Source organism: Bos mutus, chromosome 8 (assembly GCF_027580195.1).
Source record: "Bos mutus isolate GX-2022 chromosome 8, NWIPB_WYAK_1.1, whole genome shotgun sequence".
In the NCBI taxonomy this organism is placed as follows: domain Eukaryota; kingdom Metazoa; phylum Chordata; class Mammalia; order Artiodactyla; family Bovidae; genus Bos; species Bos mutus.
In genome coordinates, this window is record NC_091624.1 from 34610711 (window position 1) to 34636496 (window position 25786).

General features: G+C 43.2%; 1 protein-coding gene across 6 annotated transcripts in view; it reads right to left on the reverse strand.

The window, feature by feature from the left end:
• The window catches only part of NTRK2 (neurotrophic receptor tyrosine kinase 2), a 408028-nt gene that overhangs the window by 208860 nt on the left and 173382 nt on the right, over nt 1-25786 (reverse strand). The window lies entirely within an intron of this gene.

Consider the following 25786-nt stretch of genomic DNA (forward strand, 5'->3'; position numbering starts at 1 on the left):
ACCTATACCAGATGGAAATCACCAGATTTTCTTTTGTGAGTTAATCACTGGATTCTTGGCTTATCATAGTGGCATTGGGGTTATTCTTTTATTATTCAGTTCAGTTCAGTTGAGTTGCTCAGTCGTGTCCGACTCTTTGCGACCCCATGAATTGCAGCACGTCAGGCCTCCCTGTCCATCACCAACTCCCAGAGTTCACTCAAACTCATGTCCATCAAGTCAGTGATGCCATCCAGCCATCTCATCCTCTGTCGTCCCCTTCTCCTCCTGCCCCCAATCCCTCCCAGCATCAGAGTCTTTTCCAATGAGTCAACTCTTCACATGAGGTGGCCAAAGTACTGGAGTTTCAGCTTTAGCATCATTCCTTCCAAAGAACACTCAGGACTGATCTCCTTCAGAATGGACTGGTTGGATCTCCTTGCAGTCCAAGGGACTCTCAAGAGTTTTCTCCAACACCACAGTTCAAAACCATCAATTCTTCAGTGCTCAGCTTTCTTCACAGTCCATCTCTCACTTCCATACATGACCACAGGAAAAACCATAGCCTTGACTAGACGGACCTTTGTTGGCAAAGTAATGTCTCTGCTTTTGAATATGCTATCTAGGTTGGTCACAACTTTCCTTCCAAGGAGTAAGCGTCTTTTAATTTCATGGCTGCAATCACCATCTGCAGTGATTTTGGAGCCCCCAAAAATAAAGTCTGCCACTGTTTCCACTGTTTCCCCATCTATTTCCCATGATAGTGGCATTGGGGTTATTTTTTTATTACTAGGTTGTATAAAAAGTTATCTGAACTTTTATCTTTATATATATAAAAGTCCTCTCTTTAAGGACTTCCTTGGTGGTCCAGTGGTTAAGACTCCATGCTTCTACTGCAGGGGGTGTGGGTTCTATCTATGGTTTAGGAAATAAGATCCCATAATCCCCAAGATCATGTGGCATAGTGTGACCACCCCCCCTCCAAAAAAATATAAAATTTAAAAATAATAAACATCTTAAAAAATAAAGGCCCCCATTTTTTCCTTTGGACAAAATGCCATGTAACAAAATCTCCCCCAATGCCCCAGATTTCACTAATATTGAGAACCTATTGGTTCCAGGCAGTTTCTGAGCATTTTACATGCATCTCTAAATGCTCCTATAGGGTAGATAGTATAGCTATTCCCATTTTATGATTGAGGAAATGTAGACACAGAGTCGTCAAATATTTGGTTTGAGTTCACACCGCCAGTGAATGGTAGAGTGAGGAATTGGCCCCAGACAGCCCAACACAAATGTATGCACACAGCTACCATGGCCATGCCCCTAGCTGGGATTACATTTGTATCACCTGCCACGAAGGCCTTCAATGGGTCACTTGACTTCTCCTAGAAATAGTTTTCTCATCTCTTAAGTAAGGATGATAGTAAGAATAATACCCACCTAGCAGCACCGGTATGACACTCTTTATGACATGGAAGAAACATTCAATCAAATAACAGTTAACATTTCTCATACTGTTTTTAATGTTCTTAACAAATATTGACTAAATGTCTACTCAGTGCCAGACGTTATTCAGGGTATCTGGGGAATACCATAGCCCTCATGGAACTCCTGTCATCGTATATTCCAAAATTATTTGAGATTACATTATTCCATATGTATGACACTCTACCACAGCTCCAAATCCATTACTCGCACTTTTGAAACTTCCAACATTCCCCAAACTCAAAATTAAATTCACTTGGTGTTAAAACCAGACCTGAACCACTGTAAGGCTATTTGTAGACTTAACTTATTTCAGTTGGCGTGACTAGTCCTCAGTTTCACTGAAGAAGTATCATGGAGTGTGACTACCAAGAGCTGCCCCAGGTCCTACTGGAGGTGGTAGTAATATTCACTGGAGGAAGCATCTTGCATTTCTAAAATTTAAGAAATCCCTGAATCTAAAGCACCTGGTTCCCAGGGTAAAAAATGTGTGGTCCTGTACAATGTGTGATAGTATTAGATTATGTCAGAAAAGAATCACATTACATTAGAGTAGAATCTAATAGTGTAATTTCTTCTCTCAATTAGAACGCAAGTCCTGGGAGAGAGGGAGGGATAAATTAGGAGTTTGGGATGATTAATATATATACTCTACTGTATATAAGACAGATAAACAAGGACCTACTGTATAGCACAGGGAACTCTATTCAATATCTTATAGTTACCAATAATGGAAAAGAATCTGAAAAGGAATATATATATATATTCTTATATGTATAATTGATTCACTTTGCTGTACACCTAAAACTAATACAACATTGGAAATGAACTTATTTCAATACAAATTAAAGAAATAATGACTTTCTCAGAAAACTAAAGGGTGGAAGTCCCTTGAAGGCACTGACTTGTCTCACCCATCACACTGTTTTCCTCAGTAACTCACATGCTTCCAAGTCCCTGGTAGTTCTTGATAATCATTCCACTCAAATCAGTTCAGTCTAAGACCATGTTCTTTGACCCAAGATATTTCAGTTCCCTGAAGGGCTTTTCCTCAGATAACAGTATCAATCCAGCCATGCTTTTTAACCAACTGTGGGGAAAACCAGAAGGGCAGAGCATAGGAAGGGCTGCCCTTGACTTGCATGTCTATGTACCTAGAGATGCTTTTCTGCCTCATATCAACCTATTTGGCCTTCAATATCTGCAAAGTAGCCTTTTTATTAATAAAATTCTTGAAAGCTGTCAGCCCATCTTAACGATATTATCTTCACCATAAGGCTAACTCAAAACACGTTGGCAAAAGATTAGAACTATGACACTTGCTCAAATAGTATGGAACTCTTATTTCTCTATGGTTTCTGCTCAAAGATGGCCACCTGATGGAATGAGACTCAGCCTTCTGCCTTGACACAAGGCATGAGATGTTAAATTCTGCCTTACGCTTCAACCACAAGGGCCCTCTTATGTTGCTGGAGCTGCTTCATCTTGTCAGTGGTTTTGAGTTGTATTTTAGATGAGGATTTGCCACCCCTGCACAGGCAATTCCAAAATTGCCTGAAGCCAGCTCTATAAGCCATGACTAGGAAGAACAATAACTGACATGACTTTTATACGTTAGATTTTTCAAAGTACTTACACATACATGATTTCAGAAACTGTTTCCCACCATCTGACCTCCCCAGGTCAACCTTAGTTGCCATTATCTGCACGGCTATCTTCAGCATGGACAGAGCCGATTTTGAAGGACTTTACAATATGACAATCACAAAGGATGTGGGAGGAGGACAGCTTTGATTTGTAGCCAACCTAATGCATCATCTGTGGATTTTAGTGGGCTTATTATTATCTCTATCTGAATCTCACAGTGGCAAATGCCAGAAAAAATATCCCATAGTTCTGGTACCTGACAGACACACCCTTGTTTGATGTGGAAAAACCCACCGTTCTAAAGGCAACAATGGCTCCTTTTAAAGCCAGGCTAGTTTCACCGACAGGAAATAGCTCAGCACACTCCATCTTGCAGTGCTGGGTCATGCACAGATGAACACTGAATACGTCTACTGTGATGATTGATAAGGATGACAGGGCAAGAGAGGAGAGATGCCTTGCAGGAGGCCAGGTGCTCAATAATTGCTGATTGATGAATGTTAACAACTATTAAATGCCATTCTAAAAGATAACTACTCTTGAAAATATACCTAAGTTAATTCAAACTCCCTGATAAAATGGCTGTGATTGAATTGTGCAAGTCTTTCTTAACACAGGCATGCCTGGAGCAGTGGGAAGAAATGCATAAGTAGTTGTTAGAGGTTTCCCCTGCCAAAGGAATACCACTTACCCACAAGAGAAGACTAAGCAGTGTCCAGTAGTAAATAATATGGGGGCTCCTTGTTCATAAATCATTAAGAATTTCAAAAATGTTGATGGCAGAGCATTAAACCAAGAACACAGCCCTTTGGCAGGGGACTTGTGTGAAGACACAGATTCACTCATGACGTCAGTCCTGAGCATGAGTAATGGTTTGTATGTAGTGTTACAGTTATCCTTCTTGTTACCTGTAATTGGTGGACTTTTGGATTAACAGACGGCTTGACAGGGAGACAGACCTAATAACCTGAATCAGGAAAGGTAGGGTCAACTGCTATCTTGGTTCCACATGAAACACTTCCCTCAAATAAATGGAAAATGAACTGGAAAACTGGAGGAGTCCCAGAAGCTCCAGGAAAGTGTTGACCTTGCTAATCAAGGGGGAAATGTGATTGGGAGTTGATGTTACCCAATGGGCTCTAAAGTCATTCCCACCTTGTGAAAAGAGGCTCAGTGAACAGAGGCTCAGAAAATAGCACTCAGTGAAGAAGTGGTAACCCTTTGGGGCTCAGGCCTGATTACCCTGGATGCAAGCACCAGAGCATCCTAGGGTCTGCTAGCCTGGAGACCTGTTATCAACGTAGAATCAGAAACCTTCCATTTACAATTTTATTTTGACCTGATTTCACTTTTTTAGCTTGGATAAACATGGAATGCCCAGCTAAATTCCCATTTCAGACATTCAGGAAATAATATTTTGGGTAAGCATTTCCAAATATGGCAACTTTTTGATAGGTTCTTGATAGATTCTGCTTCCATGTTTTATAAAGTTCTATAAGAAAACACCAACTTCTCCCAGCTGAGCTAGAATTTGAGGGAGGTGACAGTATAACATCACAGGCAAGAATGGCCCCAGTGACTACAGCCAAGCTGCCCAACTGAAAGGGAAACTCAAAAGAACTAAGCAAAGGAGACACCTCTGTGCCCATCCTCACCTGTCTGTGGTTTTCAACCTTCCTTGCACCCTGGGATCCCCTGGGGTGTTTTAAAGACATTGGCATCAAGGTTCTGTACCCCAGAAATCCTTATTTAATTGGTCTGAGAGGTAGTCAAAGCAGATGGAATTTCAAAAGTTCCCCAGGTGACTTTGGGATGGCCATGTACACACTGCTATATTCAAAATGGGTGACCAACAAGGAACTACTGTATAGCACATAGAACTCTGCTCAACGTTATGTGGCAGCATGGGTGGGAGGGGAGTTTGGGAGACAATGGATACCTGTATATGTATGGGGGAGTCACTCTGCTGTGTACCAGAAACTACCACAACATTGTTAATAGGCCACACTGCAATATAAACAATTTGTTAAAAGATCAGAAGGAGAAAAAGGTACAAAATGCCCCCGTGAGTAATGTTTTTCCATCAAGTCAGGCATTTATATATGTGAACATATTAGTGGGTTTTTTAGAGAAATATCTTCTTGCTTTTAGACTGTGCAAATGAGGCACTCACATTACTAGATAATAATAGCCATATGAAAACATAAAGCAAGTGAAACTGAAATAATTACTAAATATAGATGCAGTATTAGGCTCTTCTAATTATTATCAGGAAGTGAAGTGAAGTGAAAGTTGCTCAGTCTTGTCCGACTCTTTGCGACCATATGGACTATACAGTCCATGGAAATCTCCAGGCCAGAATACTGGAGTGAATAGCCTTTCCCTTCTCCAGGGGATCTTCTCAACCCAGGGATCGAACCCAGGTCTCCTGTACTGCAGGCGGATTCTTTACCAGCTGAGCCACAAGGGAAACTCAAAAAAAGTTTGTCACAGTTTCCACACTGGGGTGGGTAGCCTTTAAAGCAAATAGCTTATATATTGCTTCTTGTTTCAAAATGTAAAAATTTTAGACATGAAAGTTACCCATCACTGGTGAAAAGTCTGGACTACATTAACATTGAATAAAATATTTATTGTGATTAAAAAAGAAAGAAAGAAAGAAAGTTCCCCAGGAGAGAACTATTGCACTGAAACCCCAGTGGGTTACTGGATTTGGTTCATCAATGGGTGTCACTATTAAAACGTCAAGTTACCCTCTTCCAAACAGAGGGTAAGAAATGGATTGGGCATCCACTTAACCATCTACAGGAATGATCATTTCTCTCTTTCTTTTTTTCATGTAAAATGCTAAAAGTGCAAGCTTCACCTTAGAATCAGTTGGTACCCAACCACATCCCTAGATATTTGCATTGACTTAATCTGGTGTGGGTCCCAGGCAAAAGTATTTTTAACAGCCCTCCAGGGATTCTCGGAGAAGGCAATGGGAACCCACTCCAGTACTCTTGCCTGGAAAATCCCATGGATGGAGGAGCCTGGAAGGCTGCAGTCCATGGGGTCGCTGAGGGTCGGGCATGACTGAGCGACTTCCCTTTCACTTTTCACTTTCATGCACTGGAGAAGGAAATGGCAACCCACTCCAGTGTTCTTGCCTGAAGAATCCCAGGGACGGGGGAGCCTGGTGGCCTGCCATCTATGGGGTCGCACAAAGTTGGACACGACTGAAGTGACATATTGGAGAAGGCAATGGCACCCCACTTCAGTACTCTTGCCTGGAAAATCCCATGGACAGAGGAGCCTGGTAGGCTGCAGACCATGGGGTCGTGAAGAGTCGGACACAACTGAGCGACTTCCCTTTCACTTTTCACTTTCATGCACTGGAGAAGGAAATGGCAACCCACTCCAGTGTTCTTGTCTGGAGAATCCCAGGGATGGGGGAGCCTGGTGGTCCACCGTCTATGGGGTCGCACAGAGTCGGACACGACTGAAGGGACTTAGCAGCAGCAGCAGCAGAAGTGACTTAGCATCTTAGCAGCCAGGGATTCTAGCCTACAGTACGAGCTGAGGACCGCCTCACAGAACAAGGGCTCTCAAGCTTCATAGTGCATCAGAAGCCCTCAGGGAACGTTTAAACATGTAGATTCCTCCTCATCCCAAACCACCATACAAGCAGGCACTTTAACAAGCTGACTCTGCTGTAGCCAGGGCAGTGGACTTCTCTGCCAGAGACGTCCTGCCCCGCCCAGGCTTGCCTTCACAGGACCCAAGAAAGGAAAGGGGGCTGCTCATACTCTGTTTTGGGGCTGGAACAGTTACTAATATCATTTTATGGTTCCAACAAGAAAACCAAGGATTGCGGCCAATCCGCCACATCCTTGCATGAAGCCAGAGCCATGGACAGCAATGTGATATTTTCAACACATAAGCTATCTCATCATGTGATACAACTGGGCCTTCTTTTGCTGTTTCCACATTTGCCTGATTCTGATATGTTGCCCCAGGTCCCCCATCACCTCCATTACATCTTACCTATCCTTTCAGGGTCAGCAGAAATGCCGGTTCCCCATGAATCCTTCTCTTGATCTCCACAAAACAAGAAATTGTGTCTTTCTGTTCACAGTATCCCTGTCATTGTTTAAACCTCTTGAATGGTGTCTTATTCCATCTTGCTCTATTTCTTTTGTAAACTTAAAATTACCTGTGAGATTATAAACCTCTTGAAGTCATGCCTCATCTCTCTGTATCCCTTTAAAATGCCCATCATTATTGTGTGAGTGTCAGATGCTTGTGTACTAAATTGTGATTGTTGCTACAACATCTCAAGCCCATAACTAAGTATCCATGAAACCTGTTGTGTTCTCAGTTAAAAGGACAGCACCAAAGTTAACAGGAGAACACAGGAGGATCTGAGTTCATTGAATTTACATTCTGAATAATAGCATGCAAGGAAAACGCCTCTCTCTATTTTTAAAATAATGTTTTCTGGACACAACCACAAATGAAATTTCTGAATCTTTTGGAGTTGATTAGGATGTTACCATGAAGAATAATTTACAAATTCTATTTTCTATTAGAAAAGGTAAAAGACCTTCTTATTTGAGCTCAAATAATTTGCTTTCTTAGAGGTGTATCTTCCTTTAAGCCCAGGACCTATACCTACCCTCCCATTCACAGAGAAGAGCTTGTGAGAATCTAAGTTTACTTCCATCTTGCGAGTGTCTCCTGGTCACACATTTTGTTACTTGGCCTAATCCCCAAAGTCTCCCTTTTCCCCTTAGAGTCATTGAAAGTTCTCCAGAAATTGTTGTGTGTAGACACTGGAAACAGAAGGATTGGATTGAACTCTGGCTGTGACGTTTATTAGCTCTATGACCTCAAGTAAATCAGCTGGAGTCTCTGTTCCATCTCTGAAAAATGGGGATAAAAGTAGTACCTACTATGATTAGTACCTACTATGATTAGTATCTACCACTCCCATCCTATCTCATAGGAATGCTATGAGGATTTCAGGAGTTGTCAAAGTACTGCCTAGTACACGGTACGGCTTCCAAGGTGGTGCTAGTGGTTAGAACCTGCCTGCCAATGCCAGTGCAGGAAATGTAAGAGACACAGGATCAATCCTTGGGTCAGGAAGATCCCCTGGAGAAGGAAATGGCAACCCAATCTAATATTCTTACTTGGAAAACCCCATGGACAGAGGAACATGGTGGGCTATAGTCTGTCCATAGGGTCGCACAGAGTCAGATATGACTGAAGCGACTTAGCACTCAAGTACGTGGTAAGTTGCCTCTCTATGACTCTGGGAGACCAGATGCATTGTCTTTCCTTACTGGCAATGAGTATACACATGTGAACACACACTTTTAACTATAGGCTCACACATATACAAAACAGCATATAAACATGAAAGCAAAAATCAGGGGAGAAAACTAACAAAACTCAGTGCTAATAAGAATGTAAGACATAAGCATACTATATGCCTTTGGTGTGACTGCAAATTAGCCAATATGTCCAGAAAGTAAATACTATAAGAGTCTTAAAAATATTAAGACCTTGCAATTTAGAAACATGTCTGTGAATTAATCCTAAGGGGAAAAACCCAAAGATATGAACAATGGTTTAGGCACAAAGATGTCTATGACAGTGTGTTTTTTAAAAAAGAAATTGGAAATTATTTAAATGCCCAATATTAAGAAATAATTATAAATATTAGGATTTACTCACATGATGAAATATTATGAAGGATTACGGTTTACTCACAGGATGAAATATTATGAAGCCATGGAAAATGTTTATGAGATGTGTTAATTCCATGAAGAAATCTTTCTAATACACTCTTTAGTATATATAATAGAAAATAAAAACCATTTATATTATTATACATGACTGAGCCTTGAACAGCATGAGGTTGGACTGCATAAGTCCACTTACGTGTGAAGTTTTTACAACAGGCAATGCTATAGTGCTTCATAATTCGTTGTTGGCTGAACCCAATGATGTGTAACCACAGATATGGAAGGCTAACTATATGGAGGCTGTTCACTGGAACAATCCCTGAATTGTTCTAAGGTCAGCTGTATAGCATTATTTCAGTAATGCGACAATTATATACAGAGATAGGTTATTGAGGGGAGGAAACTAAAATATTTCTGGATAGCAGGAATCTTGTATCTCTTTGTAATTTATACAATTTTTAAAAACAGAGCATAAGGATTTTAAAAATCACTTGGGAAAGGACATAACATAGAATATGGACATCAGAATTAATTCATTCATTGTATAGAAATTTCAAAATATTTTATGTGATGTTTGAAAAAGCTTCAGATATTAAACCACTCCTACCTGAAATAGGGTAAGAGCACATTCATGCAATAACCTCTCTTATTTATTGCGTGACCTTTCTCTCTTGTAGGCTAAGATCTGTTCAAGAAAGCTGAAAAACAAACAACAGCAACACACATGCCCCTCAGGCTACCCAGTAAAGCATGAAAGGGAGTAGGGGGAGTAATAATAAGCCCAGTTTGCTTCAGCTTTATGAGCTACTTATTCCCATCACCTTTCTAACCAACACTGCCGAAGTGGAAAGACTCATAAACCCTTCCTGGTTTAGCTGAAATGAGATGGTGTAGAGCCTTCCAGGTGTAGGACCCTGTACACAGAGGTGAAGGGCACCAGGACTGATCGGAGCTCTCTCTCTCAGGAAGGCTTGAGCCTAGAGAGTGTGATCCCAGGATGGGGATGGGAAAGTGGAGAAACAGACAACGGTGGGGTCTGAACGCACCAAGTGTCTCCTAACCTGCTCCCACTGCCAGAGCCACTGTGTGCTTCCATATTCCACATAAATGACATGGATCCCATAATGCCTTAAATCCAACTGCAAGCGGGCTCGGTGCGGAATGTCTACTGCTGAGGGAGGGAGATCTAAACCACTCTTATTCTAGAGAAGTGACAGCCCAGCTCTGCCCCCAGATGTTTTTGATGGCACATTCCCAAGAATGATTAGTGTTGTCACCCATTGATAGATGAGACCCACAACACCTTCACATTCAGTGAGAAAAAAAACAGTCCTTGCTATCTCTTGTGGAAAGGCAATGGCCATCCAGGAGTTCCCAGTACAAAAGAAAAATATGGAGCTTAGTGAAGAGGATTAAACTGCCTCATCCATCAAAGGCAAAAAGAGAGTCATAAATCCGTGAACAATCCCAGAAGGCATCAGATGGACCCCACCATCCATCTTGGAATGTCAGAGAGGAGCGCGTGTGGGTCTTTGAGATGCACCCCCGTCACAGCCTCCTCTCACACTTGATCTGGATCCTGAAACCTACCCAAGCCACAGAGACCAACCACAAGATGATTTAACAAATCTGATTCTAAGAAGAACTTGAGAGTAAAATCGGCTTGGTTTTTCCATTCGGAAGAAGCAAAGCCATGCTAAACCGCTGGGTAGCTTGCATAGGGCAGAAATAGCATCCAGGAGTCTGTGGAGGAAATTTGTCCCCAGATGTGCTTAGTTTGACTACTGCATTGTTTAATAAATATTCTACATGATCTGCCAGTGTTTTAAAATCCGGAAATTTCATGTAAGAAATACTGATTTCTGGTTTTTCTTAAAAAAAAAAAAAAAAAACTAAAATAAAATGGACAGCCCTACAGAATGATCCACAACCTGTCAGCAGAAGTGGAAAAGTGACACCCTTTAGGCAGGGCATGCAGTGTGGCCAGGAGTCCACTGCACAGATTGATGTATTTGCCTGGACCCCGTAACAGGCAATGAGTCCACAATCCCTGAACTACTGGTGATATAAATTTCATTCTGCCCCAGCTTGTTGAAGAGACTGACAGACATTTTTTTCCTTCCCTTTCTTTGAATTTTACTAGCCAAAAACAAAAGTTAACCGATAAAAAAAATTTCATTTTTTTTTCAAGAAACAAAAACTTACTGAATGAGAAACTCAAGAAGGATAAATCTTTTACTAGGGGGTTACTACTGAGTCTTTTGAGTTCTTTTTGGAACAGGTAAGAGAATTCATGTGTTTGGAGGGGAGGATGGAAGGTGGGGGATTTGTCTTATTCTCTAGAAAATCTTCTCCTGAAGCCTGAATCTCTCTAACCACAAGCAGAATGAAGGAGAAGAAGCAAATCTATGGAAACGCAAAATTTTCCTGTCATAAGAATAAATCCTAAAAGATAAATTTTTAGCTTCAACACAGAACAAAGTTATAGCTTTTTGACAAATGATTTTCTGGGTTGCCATGACAACCGAGCCTGTTAGAGGTGTACATAGAGAGGCCTGCCCATAAATCAGAACGCTTTAGGAAGGGGTTAAAACAAATATTTCTAGACTATTCCCAAGCGGTAGTGCCAAAAATGTAATTATAGACATTTGTATCAGTCTGCCATAAACCATGACAGCTCCAATTTTACAAAATGTTAATTAAAAAAATCTATTAAACCCATGTCCCTCTGAGAGAAATTAATATCACACCTAAGGTTGGGAGTCAATGCAACACAGAGGCTGTGAAAATTGGGATGGCAGAGTCAGAAAGAGAGGCTTAAAAGTAGACTAGTCCATAAGCAGTTTAATGAAGAGTTTGTGCTAGATCCTGATCCTCCAGAGAAGAAACACTCAGATCCAGATGACAGTGCTGAGAGCTTTCTGGAAGCTTGAGAGAACTCCAAAAAGTAAAGATTTGGAGATGGAATTCGAAAAGAAAAGCTGATAGATGGAAGTTAACCTCATCGGGAAACATGGGATGAAGCACCTAAGAATCATTCAATCCAGGAGGACACGATAACAAGCAGTAACTTCTAATGAGGTCAGAAAAAATGAGAGTTAGCTTAAAATCAGACACTGGAAAAATGCTTCTCAAGTTAAAGGTCATGAGACTCCATTCCAAGGGTCACAAATTGGCAGCCTGAGGCCAAACTGAGTCCAGAGAGAAGTTCTCTCTGGCCTGCACAGTGTTCTTTTTAAAAATGTACAGTGTTTGCCAACATTTAAAAATCAGGAGATTGGACATAACATTCTGACTTCTTCTCTTTAAAAAGCAGATGATTTGGCAGCAACAGGCCTGGATTTCTGTGTGGCTGGTGAGCGGAGCTGGGATAGAAAGCATAAACTCCATGAGGACAGGAATTCTCCTCATTTGGTCCTTGTCCTGAGCAACAAGAACAGTGTAGGGAATGTAAGAGATGTAAAAGGTGCTCAGGCAAGTTTGAATGGATGAGTGGACAGCAGCTGCCATTGTCCCTCTCTACATAAGACTCTCCTGAGGTCCTTTACCCAGGGTACTACCTGCCTAGCCCCTAAAGTCATCTGAGTTTTCCACTTTGCACTGTAGATTTTTATTTAATTGGGACATCATGACAGGAATTCCCCACAGAACCCACTCTCATGGCCACATGTGCAGGCCACTGAAGCAAAATGACAATGCAGTAATATTCTTTAAGGACTTAAATCATCCAAAACAAGCTTCCCGTGTATGTTTGGCATCAACTTTCTTCCTGCAGGCAGGAAGCAAAACTAAGAGACTTGCCACAAACCTCCTTTAGTGCTTGGAACAGAGCAAGTAATCCTGGTAGATTTGATCATTCATTTGTTCATTCAACAAACACTGAACTACTTCTAAGTGTTACTGGCCATGTGATATGTCTCTTTAACCTTGATGGCCAGAGATTTAAATTTTTATTAAATGAATGAATGAGTAGTAGAAATCACTATAAAGAAAAAATATATTGTAAATCTACTATGTGCCATATATATATATATATATATATATATATATATATATATATACACACACACACATATGTATGTATGTAATGGAGAAGGCAATGGCACCCCACTCCAGTACTCTTGCCTGGAAAATCCCATGGACAGAGGAGCCTGGTAGGCTGCAGTCCATGAGGTCGCGAAGAGTAGGACATGACTGAGCGACTTCACTTTCACTTTTCACTTTTATGCATTGGAAAAGGAAATGGCAACCCACTCCAGTGTTCTTGCCTGGAGAATCCCAGGGACAGGGGAGCCTGGTGGGCTGCCGTCTATGGGGTTGCACAGAGTCGGACACGACTGAAGCGACTTAGCAGCAGCAGCATGTATATAAAGTAATCCTCAACCTCTGTGTTTGAAATTCTTTTCCCTATTTTGTAGAAAAGGAAGCTGAGACCTGAGTCCACAGCATGGGTAGAATAGGAATTTGAGCTTAGGTGTGCTTGGCAGCCACACTGTGTGCAATCCTTTATGCTATCAACCTCTCAGCTAAACTCTGTTCTCAAGAGGAGTGGGTTCAATAGTCACCTCCAAAAATATTTTCAATTCTAATTCCTAGAGCATGGGAACGTGACCTTATTTGGGAAAATCTTTGCAAGTTAATTAAGGATCTAAAAATATCATCCTGGATGCAGGGTAGGTTTGGAATCCAGTGACCATTATTCCTTTGAGAGGAAGAGAAGACACAGAGATACAGGGAGAAGAAGGCTTTGTGAAGACAGAGATCGGAGTGAAGCATCTATAAGCCACAGGACCCCAAGACTTGTCAGCAACCACCAGAGGCTGGAATAGAGGCAGGGAACCAACTTGCCCTCTGATCCACTAGGAGAAACCAAGCCCGCCACACTTCCACTTCAGACTTCTGGTCTCCACAGTGATGACAGAATGCATTTCTGTTGTTGGAAGCCACTGAGGTCATGGTAATTTGTTGGAGCAGCCATAGAAAACTAATGCGTTAAAATATTCCTGGTCCACAGGACCGGAGAAGATCCCCCAGGAAACTCTGTCTGTACTGTTCATGGTGAGGATTATGCTACATTTGGGATCCTAAAACTTTACTGGTCATCTTTACCTCAGAAGTTCCCTATCTTTGATGATGCCTTTCAGCCTGAGGTCCCACACAGTTGTATCCAGAAACTAGCTCAAACCTCAACAAAAGTGAACTCAGTTGAGAGTTACATATACTTCCTTTGCTTCTTTGAAAGCACAGCGAGTACCTCTGTCAGGAATGGTATGTGGTCCAGGGCTTTGGAGAAATTCAACTTAATGCAGCAAAAGAGGACCCATGCTCTCAGTTCGGTTCAGTTCAGTTGCTCATTCATGTCCGACTCTTCACGACCCCATGAATCGTAGCACGCCAGGCCTCCCTGTCCATCACCAACTCCCGGAGTTTGCTCAAACTCATGTCCATTGAGTCGGTGATGCCATCCAATCATCTCATCCTCTGTCGTCCCCTTCTCCTCCTGCCCCCAATCCCTCCCAGCATCAGAGTCTTTTCCGATGAGTTAACTCTTCTCATGAGGTGGCCAAAGTACTGGAGTTTCAGCTTTAGCATCAGTCCTTCCAATGAACACCCAGGACTAATCTCCTTTAGAATGGACTGGTTGGATCTCCTTGCAGTCCAAGGGACTCTCAAGAGTCTTCTCCAACACCACAGTTCAAAAGCATCAATTCTTTGGCGCTCAGCTTTCTTCACAGTCCAACTCTCACATCCATACATGACTACTGGAAAAAGCATAGCCTTGACTAGACGGACCTTTGTTGGCAAAGTAATGTCTCTGCTTTTGAATATGCTATCTAGGTTGGTCATAACTTTCCTTCCAAGGAGTAAGCATCTTTTAATTTCATGGCTGCAATCACCATCCGCAGTGATTTGGGAGCCCCCCAAAAATAAAGTCTGACACTGTTTCCACTGTTTCCCCATCTATTTCCCATGAAGTGATGGGACCAGATGCCATGATCTTCGTTTTCTGAATGCTGAGCTTTAAGCCAACTTTTTCACTCTCCTCTTTCACTTTCATCAAGGGGCTCTTTGGTTCCTCTTCACTTTCTGCCATAAGGGTCGTGTCATCTGCATTTCTGAGGTGATTGAGATTTCTCCCAGCAATCTTGATTCCAGCTTGTGTTTCTTCCAGCCCAGCATTTCTCATAATGTACTCTGCATATAAGTTAAATAAGCAGGGTGACAATATACAGCCTTGACGTACTCCTTTTCCTATTTGGAACCAGTCTGTTGTTCCATGTCCAGTTCTAACTGTTGCTTCCTGACCTGCATATAGGTTTCTCAAGAGGCAGGTCAGGTGGTCTGGTATTCCCATCTCTTTCAGAATTTTCCACAGTTGATTGTGATCCACACAGTCAAAGGCTTTGGCATAGTCAATAAAGCAGAAATAGATGTTTTTCTGGAATTCTCTTGGCTTTTCCATGATCCAGCAGATGTTGGCAATTTGATCTCTGGTTCCTCTCAGACCAGATCAAATAAGGCTTGATACTACTATATGAGGATGAAGTGAAGTGACATGAAAATCGCTCAGTCGTGTCTGACTCTTTTTGACCCCATGGACTATACAGTCCGTGGAATTATCCAGGATAGAATACTGAAGTGGGTAGCTGTTCCCTTCTCCAGGGGATCTTCCCAACCCAGGGATAGAACCCAGGTCTCCCACATTACAGGCAGATTCTATAGGAGGCATGAATTCTGTGTGAGCTGTCTGGGGAAGCTTCTGGGAGAAAGAAGGGAATCTATGCTGGGTCTTGAAAAAGGACAAGAGTGAGGATAATCATCATGTTGTTGTTTTAGTCACTAAGTCCGACTCTTTTGTGACCCCTTGGACTGTAGCCCACCAGGTTCCTCTATCCATGGAATTCTCCAGGCAAAAGTACTGGAGTGGTTTGCCATTCCTTCTCCAGGCAATCTTCTCGACACAGGGATTGAACCTGAATCTCCTGCATTACAGGAAGACTCTTTACTGCTGAGCCACCAACAATGGTATTATTTACTGAGCACCTGCAATAGGTCAAACGCTGTCCTGATGACCTGCAATAAATTTCCCGTGTATTTCTCCCAGTCACCCCACCAGCTAGACATTTACTTCCATCATTTTCTTGAGGGGAAATCTGAGACTCTGAGAAACAAATGCCAAGTTCAAGTTCACCCAGATAATAAGTGGGAGGACTCAACAGTTGAAAATACAGGTGGTGGGAGAAAGAGGCTCCAACCAGCTGGAGTGAGCATCTTGGGAAAGAGGAACAGAGGTAATAGATGGGGAGGGGATGGCTGTAAAAACAGAGTGCAGAGAGAATTACCTTTTAAGGAGTGTGGTTTTGATCAACTTAGCTGTGTGAGTCCCTAGAGGTATGTGAGTACAGGACCAACCAGCACAAGTCTGCATTTTGGGAGGAAAATGGTGCACTCAGGGATGAAAGCAAGAGGGTGAGAACACCCATTTGCTCCTCTCAAGGGCCCTATGGGAGGCAGGGGTGATGGGAGTGACAAACACGGAGCAGGTTTGAAAGCACAAGACCTGGCTTGATTTCAGGACGGCCTTCAAAGGGTGGGGCCAAGGAAGTTGTCCTGGCTCACCAGGAAGTTGGGAAGGAAGAGCCAGCCATTGACCACAGTAGAGGGCACAGGGCAAGGTCTGCATGGGCCTACGTGGTAGACGCAGGTTAAAAAAAAAATCTGATCTTTCCTTGCCTCTGGGTCCCTCAGACTCCAGCGATGTCTGGTTAGCAGATGGTACTACAGCTTCTGCCTTTCTCCCTGCCTCCAATGGATTCCCTTCAAGGGTAGCTGCTTGGAGTTTAGAGGGTATATCTTTAATTAAACACATGAACAGTTTTCAATTCTCCAAAGGAAATAGAATATTCTAGGTTTGAATCAGGCAAGATGTGTCTTATAAGCCCAGAACTCAGTACTAGGGTACAGAGCACCCCAAACACTGCCGACATCTCATATATGAAGCATCAAACCTAGTGTGAAAAAACTTGGAGCTGGGAGCTCCTGGCTCAAGCGAGCCCTCTCAGAACTGTCTAGGGAGTCGCTGGTTCACAGCATCTTCTGAGTTTCTACTGACCTGTCCCTGCCTTCTCCAAAGAGCCATGCTGTCCTCCCTCCAAGTAACCCGAGAGGAAGAGACCAGCTGGGAGTCTGGGGCCAACACACCAAGTAGTCAGGATCTAAGATACTCCCAACTCAGCATCCCGATCTCTGTAACAAGCATCTGGAAAAAGAATCAACAAGCAGGGGACTGGACTGGAGCAGGCAGAAGATCCAGGCTGGAATTCTGCTTCTTTTTACCTGTGGGCTCAGTGGGCAAAGTCATAGCTCCCTGTGGTGGGATGTGATGGCATGGCTGTCGTGTGCCCAGCCTAGGCAACAGCCAGCACTTGTGTCTCTTTGCTGGAGGGCCACCCTTGAGCTGCTGGAACCCACTTTTGTCTGTTGGGACTCTCAGCTAGTGATCAGGGGTACATGAATATGAAAGCCTAACTTCCAAATCTCTGGGGGACAACTTACACTCAGGGGCTCCCCCCCACAAGGCTTTGTCTGAAACCCTCTCCCGGGAGCCCCCTATCCTGTCCTGCCTTCTCCACTCCTCCCCTGGGCAGCCCGGAGACTCACCCCTAATCAATCACTCCCACGGGAATCCCCAAGGCAGAGTCGGCTTCCAGGAAACTCAACTGAAAGACCAGTATCTGTTCAAGGCCATTGTGGAGGAACAGATCTTAAAAGCAGCAAACAGAATATTCAGCACAAGGGTCACAACAGGAAAAATCTGGCAAAAAGACGTGTTTTGTTTGGCTTGCGGAGACTTTAAAAAATGTGAAGAGCCTTGCCAACATTTAAAAATTGGGAGATTTCACACAAAACTCCAGATCTTCCCTTGCCTTGAAAAACCAGGTTTGACAACCGTGAGCCTGAATTCCTGCAGAGCAACACTAGCTGGGGTGGGCTAGCTCTGCCCGTGCACGGGGCCACTCCACCTACTCATTCCCATGACCCATCTGGTCTCCTGAGTCAGTGGAGTTGGCAATCTATGGTGTAACCCATAGAAAGCATTCAGTAAAGTCTGTCAAATCTGAACAAGGATTTTTCTTGAAAACAATTCAACTCGAGGCTGGGGTGAAGAATTGTGTAAGAGGACGCCTCGCTCTGCTCCATTCCAGCTCTTTGCTCATGCCTGGCAAGGTACTTCCATAAACACTCTTCCAAAAGGAGCTGAATCGATGAGGAGAGCTGCCACCACAGGACATTTGTTTGACAGGGAACACAAAATGAAGTGAAATCAAGTCACTGGTAGTTTGGGGAGGTAGGCAAGAAAAGCAAAAACAGGTCTTAGCTTCAGATGTCGTTTTATGTTGCCATAAATAAAAGGATGGCTACAGCTCAAAAATGACATTTTAAACATTTCAAAATGTTGACTTGCCCAGTCTGCACTTCTGAAAAAGAAATATGGTATGGTTGAAGCCCTTTAAACCAATATAACTGGTAGTAGGTCATTTAAAGAACTAAATGTTCCCTTCAACTCTGGAGCCCAGTGGTCCAGCCAGGGGTGTGCAGGGCACTGTCAGATGGGCACTATGCTTTACAGAGAGATGGGAAGTGAAATCATCCTGTACATCACATGGCGGAGGTCAGATAAGACTGCTCCCATTGTATGAGAGCACCCTGTGGACCCTCAGTGTCAGGCAGCAAAAGTGATCAAGCTACACCCTGAAATCCGTCAGTGCTCTGAAATCCACCCTTTCATTTGCATAAAGTCCATGCTCCTGTGGGCTGCTCCGCACCAATGACTGAGCCTGGTCCAGAGTTGTAAGGTAGACACATCCCAGAAGACAAAGAACTCCTCAGATGGCCCTCTGTAGCTCACAGACATCAAGCAGTCTCAAATCCCCCAAATCTACCCCAAAGCTCTGCCAACACCTGCTTAGAGAGAGTGGCAATCTGGGGTGCTTCACCCAGGCTTTCTTTCCACCCCTATCCCTTCAAAGCACTGCTTGCTAGGCAGTCTGATGCTCCCCCCGCAGCCTTCTCCAGCTTCTTCTCCATTTGCTCTCACACAAGCATTTTTCCTGATTAAAAAAAATCCTTGCAGCTTTAATCCCCACTTGGCACCCGCTTCTCCAAGGACATATTCTGCGTTCAAAAATTCCTCCTGCCTATATTCTGAAAAATCTGTATCCTCTACCCAATAATCAGAGGCTCCCAACTTTTGTGACATTACAGGAATCCAAAGTAAATAGTACTTGATGAGTATTCAAGGAACTGGATATGGAGTTAAGATAAAAAGAAGGAAGGGAAGACAGCTTCTCAGTAGTTCCTCCATTCTGACAATTTTCTACTGAGAAAATGGGCAGGGAGATCCCCAGAACACAACCAACTCATACCTCTCAGAAAAACTCCCTGAGACTTTCCTGATTACCTGTCTTGCTCTGGAGTCCCAGCCCTTAAATTGCCATTTGAGGATGAGATATAGTCTCTTGGAGAACAGCTGACCAAGAAGTCCTTTGTGGCCACAATAGAGACCACAAGCCTATCATTCTCCATACCCCAGACCTCAGCATTTCCGACTGTCATTTTGTGGAAAGGCAGAAAAGGGAAGTTCACTGCCTGCATGAAAATGTAAATGTGGCTGACAACCAAGGAAAGAAAGAACACAGCCAGACATACAGACACACACACTTAGGCTGCTAAGAGGGTTAATGTTTTAACCTTCAGGCTGGTTATTTCATAATTCACAGCAAAATAGAAAAGGAAGGCAAAATCAGCAACATTGCTTATAAGCCCTGGAAAATGGAAGTTTCCAAGCTGTCATAAATAAGGATGGAAGCACTTGCCAAGTCAGAAAGTTGGCCAAGTTTGAATCCACTCAATCCTTATATCTTGGAGCTCAGAATGGAACACCAACCTTTTGGGATTTGTAATAACTTTTCAGCAAAACTTTTTGCTATTTATAAGGAAGTAAAAACAAAAAGCAAAAAATACAATACAGAAAGTTTTCTAAAGGAGCATTAAATCCCAGTGAGCAGTGGGGAGGTGATAATAGTATAATGTGCTGGAATTAACTTCTAATTTAATCAAACAAAGCTTAACATATGCAATATTCCTTTTCCGTGTGTGTGTGAGAGAGAGAATTATTACGTCTTTCCTTCCTTCCTCTTTCTCACTCACATACCATCTCACTTTTCAAATACGTATTCCACCCAACCAATTGTAAATTTAAAATTTAACTGTTAAAATTAAAGAATAGATAAAGCATAGCTGTGTGTGTTTATGTTGGTGGAGAGGCAGCCAGAGGAAAAGAAAAAAGAAGAAGGAAAAGAAAAAAGAGAGACAAAATAGGTACCAAGAGCTGGGACACCTTTCACAAATTTATAGTGGGTCAAAAAGAATTAGCACCACCAAGGTGAAGAGCAGAGGTCTCACGGCTCTCTCAGAGTTTGCAGCCGGGGGTCCCTCAAGAGAACAAAAGAGCACTGTCCTCAGAGAGTGAGGGCCAGAAGCATGAATTCCTAGGCAGACAGATCTCATTAGTGGAACCTTGGACAAGTTAACTTTTCAAGTCTTTTTTCCCTCTTGCAAAGTATGCATGATAACAGTGTCAACATTGCAGACACTCTAACTGTATAACCAGGGCCCAGGAGGTCAAAGAGGACGTCTGTTTTGCTAAATGTGGTATCTTCCCAGTGCCTGGCTCATGTCTGATCTATAATTGACGATTAATACTTACCAGATTTTGAATAGGATCTGGCTAGGATAAAACAAGAAAATGTATTAAAGAATTTACTGATAGTTCCCTGGTGGCTCAGATGGTAAAGAATCTGCCTGCAATGTGGGAGATCTGGGTTCGATCCCTGGGTTGGGTAAATCCCCTGGAGAAAGGAAAGGCTACCCACTCCAGTATTCTGGCCTGGAGAATTCCACGGACAGAGGAACCTGGCAAGCTACAGTCCACAGGGTCTCAAAGAATCAGACACAATTGAGTGACTTTCACTTCCACTTTTCACTTTCATATATAGATCTCAGTGGGGTGGTGTTACAGAAAAAAAATTCACCCCAGGTGATTTCACATGAAGAAATATAGGGATGATGTAGAGACATTTGCGTAGGTTAAAGGGACAAACAAGAGGTGGCAAGTCATGGAGACTGACCACAGAGGGAAGTTTTTCCCACCTCTAGGGTTGAAGGGACAAAGGAGCTCACCAGCATTAAACTCAACAGTATTTAGAGCAAGAGGGCCATAGAGAGGTAGTTGGCCTCCCCCTAATCCAGGAGCCTAGGTAAATGCAGAGAGAAATATTTCCTCAGAGTGTAATATCTGAATATCCTGAAGCACCCTCATAGATTATCTATTATTACTACTCAGCAATACCTACCGTGTCTGACTCTTTGCGACCCCATGGATGGTAGCCTGCCAGGCTCCTCTGGCAGGCATGGACACATAGGAGTTTTCAGGCAAGAATACTGGAGTAGGTTGCCATTTCCTCCTCCAGGGAATCTTCCTGACCCAGAGATTGAACCCAAGTCTCCTGCATCTCCTGCATTGCAGGTGAATTCTTTACCCACTGAGCCATCTGGGAAATAGACTATCTTAGTTCAGGATTCATAGTTCATGTTAAAAACCTAGAACTCCCCCGAAAGTCCAAATAGTGCTAGCACCTCTGTGCTTCCCACCCAGCTCCAGGGTCTTCAGAGAAATTGTGTGAGCTTACCTGAAGCTGAATTCTAATCCATAAAGCAATCTAATCTACATTTTATTTATCAGTTCAGCAAGACTAATTACTATAGGATGAGAACTAGTAGAAAGAGATGGAAGGGTGGCAAACCAACACAAAAGAGGCTTTGCCCTTCTTCCTCCAAAACACAGTAAAAATGTTAAAAGAAGAGAGAATTGTCTGTTCATTAGTTTATGCTTGAGCAGAGATTTTTGATTCAGTAAACACAGGCCCCGGGGTCTGTGGTATATGAGATGGGACTTGACCAAATGACTGGAAAATTAGCATGTGCCCTTGGCAGTCCGTCTCAGACACTGGCTGCGGACAGGACATTCAGGGACAGGAGCAGCAACATGACCGTGCGGCTCAGATGCTGCTCTGTCTTGTGTCTCTGAGGCAAGAAACCGCTCAGCCATCTCCAACACCTTGTCCCAAAGTCCAGACCCTCTCCATGGAGGTGGCAGGATGTGTTCTCAAGCAAACCTTCCCTTCACATCCCCGACCTGCATCTTCACTGAAGTGGTTTCTCTACCTTCACGTATCCTCACTGGAGAACTGTGCTTAGTTGCTCAGCCATGTACAACTCTTTGTGACCCCATGGACTGTAGCCTGCCAGACTCCTCTGTCCATGGGGATTCTCCAGGCAAGAATACTGGAGTGGGTTGCCATGCCCTCTTTCAGGGGATCTTCCCAACCCAGGGATCGAACCCAGGTCTCCAGCACTGCAGGCAGACTCTTTACCATCTGAACCACTAGAGAAGCCCAAAAATACTGGAGTGGGTAGCCTATCCCTTCTCCAGGGGAACTTCCCAACCCAGGAATCAAACCGGGGTCTCCTGCATTGCAGAAGATCCTTTACCAGCTAAGCTACCAGGGAAGCCCAAGCAACTGCTTCATATGAATAGGAAGTGCTCCAGATTCAGAGCAACAAGAAAATTCACTTCAGAATTAAAAAAAAAAAAAAAGAATGATCAAAGTCAACAAATCCATCTTCAGGTACAATGGAGAAAAGGCAAACACACTCTGGGTTTTCAATAGCTAATTAGCAACGGATACATACTGGATGCAATTTCTGTTTCATAAGGTGAAATTTAGAAAGCGAGTGTCAAGTTCACTACAGTGCCACGTACTGTCAAGATTGGCAAGGACTTTGTGAGCAGCATGAATTACTGAGGGAGACAGGTCAGGGGGTGCGGTGTTGACTGGGATAAAGCCTCTCCTGTGACTTCAATTAACCTTACTATTCTGCATCTGGACAACAATAATCTCTGCTCACTTGCTAGTGCTTGTAGGAGTGACCACTGGGCCTTTGCACAGCCCTGAGGGTGACCTCGCCACCTGGCTAGCCTCACTCCAGTCCTGACCCTCCTCAAGGGCCCAGCCCAAGCCCACTAGCTCTTTCAAGCACTAACTCTCAGAGTTAGCCTGTGTGTGTGCTCAGTCACTTCAGTCACGTCTGACTTTTTGCTATCTTACGGGCTATAACCCACCAGGCTCCTCTGTCCATGGAATTTCCCCGGTAAGAATACTTGAGTGGGTTGCCATGCCCTCCTCCAGGGGATCTTCTGGACTCAGAATTGAACCTATATCTCCTATGTTGCAGGCAGATTCTTTACCCATTGAGCCACCTGGGAAGCCCCCCAGAGTTAGTCTACCTGAATTCAAATCCTGGCATTCCCCCTCATTAGCTAGGTAACTTGGAACAAGCCCCTCATCATTCTGTTCCTCAGTTTCCTAACCTTTCCAATGGGAGCAATATTAGCATCTGCCTCATAGACTGTTAAAAGAACCACAAAGCACTTAAAATAGTGCTTGGCACACGGTTGGAAACCAATACCTATTAGCCTGATACCTGTTTATCATTGGATCTACCTTTTAGATCCAATGATAAACACTGCTTTAAAAAGTGTTAGAAAAGATAGTAACAACTGTAAAAATACCTTAAATTATGTGCTGGTAAAACTTCAGTACCACTTATTTAAAATGATTTAATAAGAAAAAAAAAGCCCAAATTACAAAATATTTTTAAATAAATGAAATGTCATTACCCCAAATGTGACCAATTGTATTGCCTGCTACAGCTACTATGAAAAACTACATCAGGAGTCAGAAAACCCATTGCCTGTAAACACTTGTTTCTAAAGGAACTTGAAACAAGTTTTTCCTTTCAAACAATCTCTTAGCCAATTTTTCTGTTGTTTTTATCCTTAGCCAAAGATTTTCAAATAGATAATTTAAAAGTTAAAGATAATGGAGGAACCCCTTCAAATGATGAAAAATTATAAATTTTTAAAGTGAAAATTTTATAAAGTGAAATTTAATAAAGTGAAAACCAAAGAAGAAAACCATATTTGGGATATGACCTTCAATGCTTTTCTTCCAGAATCCTCAAACTGCAAAGCATCACTTGAACTCATTGAATAATCATAATAAACAGGCCCAAACTGTGGCTTCCCTTGTGGCTCAGATGGTATACCTGCAATGCTGGAGACCCGGGTTCGATCCCTGGATTGGGAAGATCCCCTGGAGAAGGGTATGGCTACCCACTCCAGTATTATCACCTAGAGAATTCCATGGGCAGAGGAGCCTGGAGGGCTACACTCAATGGGATCACAAAGAGTCAGACACGACTGAGTGGGTAACACACATAGAGGCCCAGTTGAGTAGGACTAGGAAATGAGGGGACCTTGGAGATGCTTGTTGTGGGGTGGGGGGCGGTCCCACAGGCCTCTTCCTATCCCCTTTCCTCCTAACCGTACCCTGCCCCCTCACACAAGGAAATGCTGGGGCTTGGGTCACTTTGAGAAAACAGTCCTTTGTCCTACACAGGTCTCAGTTTCCCTATCTGTAGAAGGCCACAGTCAGGAGAATAAAGGCAGAGGCCGAAAACTGACAGCCAGGGAGTAGTCCTGGAATGTTTTACATGGTCAGCCCCCTCTTTCTGCAAAGGCATGAATTTGTAGCTGCTCTTTAAGAATTGGAACATTTTGCAATTAAAAAAAAAAAAAAAGCCTGCACAGTGACATCTTTTGGTAAATAAAGGATCTGGCAGCGCTGAGATCCCAGTTCCATAGGAACACAATTGATTGGTGCTAAGAACTGGCTGCCACCTATGTGCTATGAAGAAAAAGAAAGTAGGCTAAGGATACAGGATGTGATTGCTTCCCAGGTGGCGCTAGTGGTAAAGAACCCACCTGCTCGATCCAGGGTCAAAAGGATCCCCTGGAGGAGGGCATGGCAACCCACTCCAGTATTCTTGCCTGGAGAATTCCATGTATAGAGGAGCCTTGCAGGCTAAAATCCATAGGGTCTAACAAAGACTCTAACACAACTGAAGCGACTTAGCATGGATGTATTAGCATGCAGCATGCATGCATGCAGGCCCAAACAGATCATGACCTCTTATTCTATCAAAATCAAATCTGACTGTGATCAATATGCAAAAGTCACCTGGGCAGGGAGAGGAATCTAGGAAGAGATTTAGGAGAACCCCTGAGAAAGCTCCAGCGTGGCGATCCCTGCTTGGACCACATCCAAAACGACCCAGGGAGGGAAGCGCCCCTTCATAAGGACTCTGTTATTTCACCCAAGCAATTGCTGAATGACCCATACAAGCAAGTGAGTCTGTGAATCCAGGGCATTTACGGAGGCACACCCAAGCACAGTGCAAACCCATGTCCTTTCAAGTATTATTATTAGTGATACCCAGTACTTCTCCCCACGCCAAGTACATCATCTAGGTCTCATAGGAGCCCAGTGGGGAGATACTGCTAACATTATCCTCATCTCTTGAGGAATGAAGTCGTGAAGTAGCTTTCCCAAGGTCAATTAGTCTGTGAGCAGAGCTGGAATTCAAACTCGCAAAGTCCCCCAGTGCCTACTACCTCAGATTACCATACAACTTTCAAATTACCATCAAAACCTATTCTCAGCTCAGCACATTTAAAAGTACCTTAGAAAAAACACAAGTCACCAGCACTAAACAGGTTCTTTGAAGGGGGTTGGCATACTTGGCTCAATAAGTATGTATGACATCAGGTCATATTGTTTTTCCAATCCCTAAGTCATCAATTTAGAGTGAAAACACTTATAAGGTTACAAGAAAGTGAAAGCAATCTCAAATTTTCAAAGCTGGGGACCTTGATTTTAGGTCCTATCTGAAAAGGGGAAAATGAGAAAAGACAG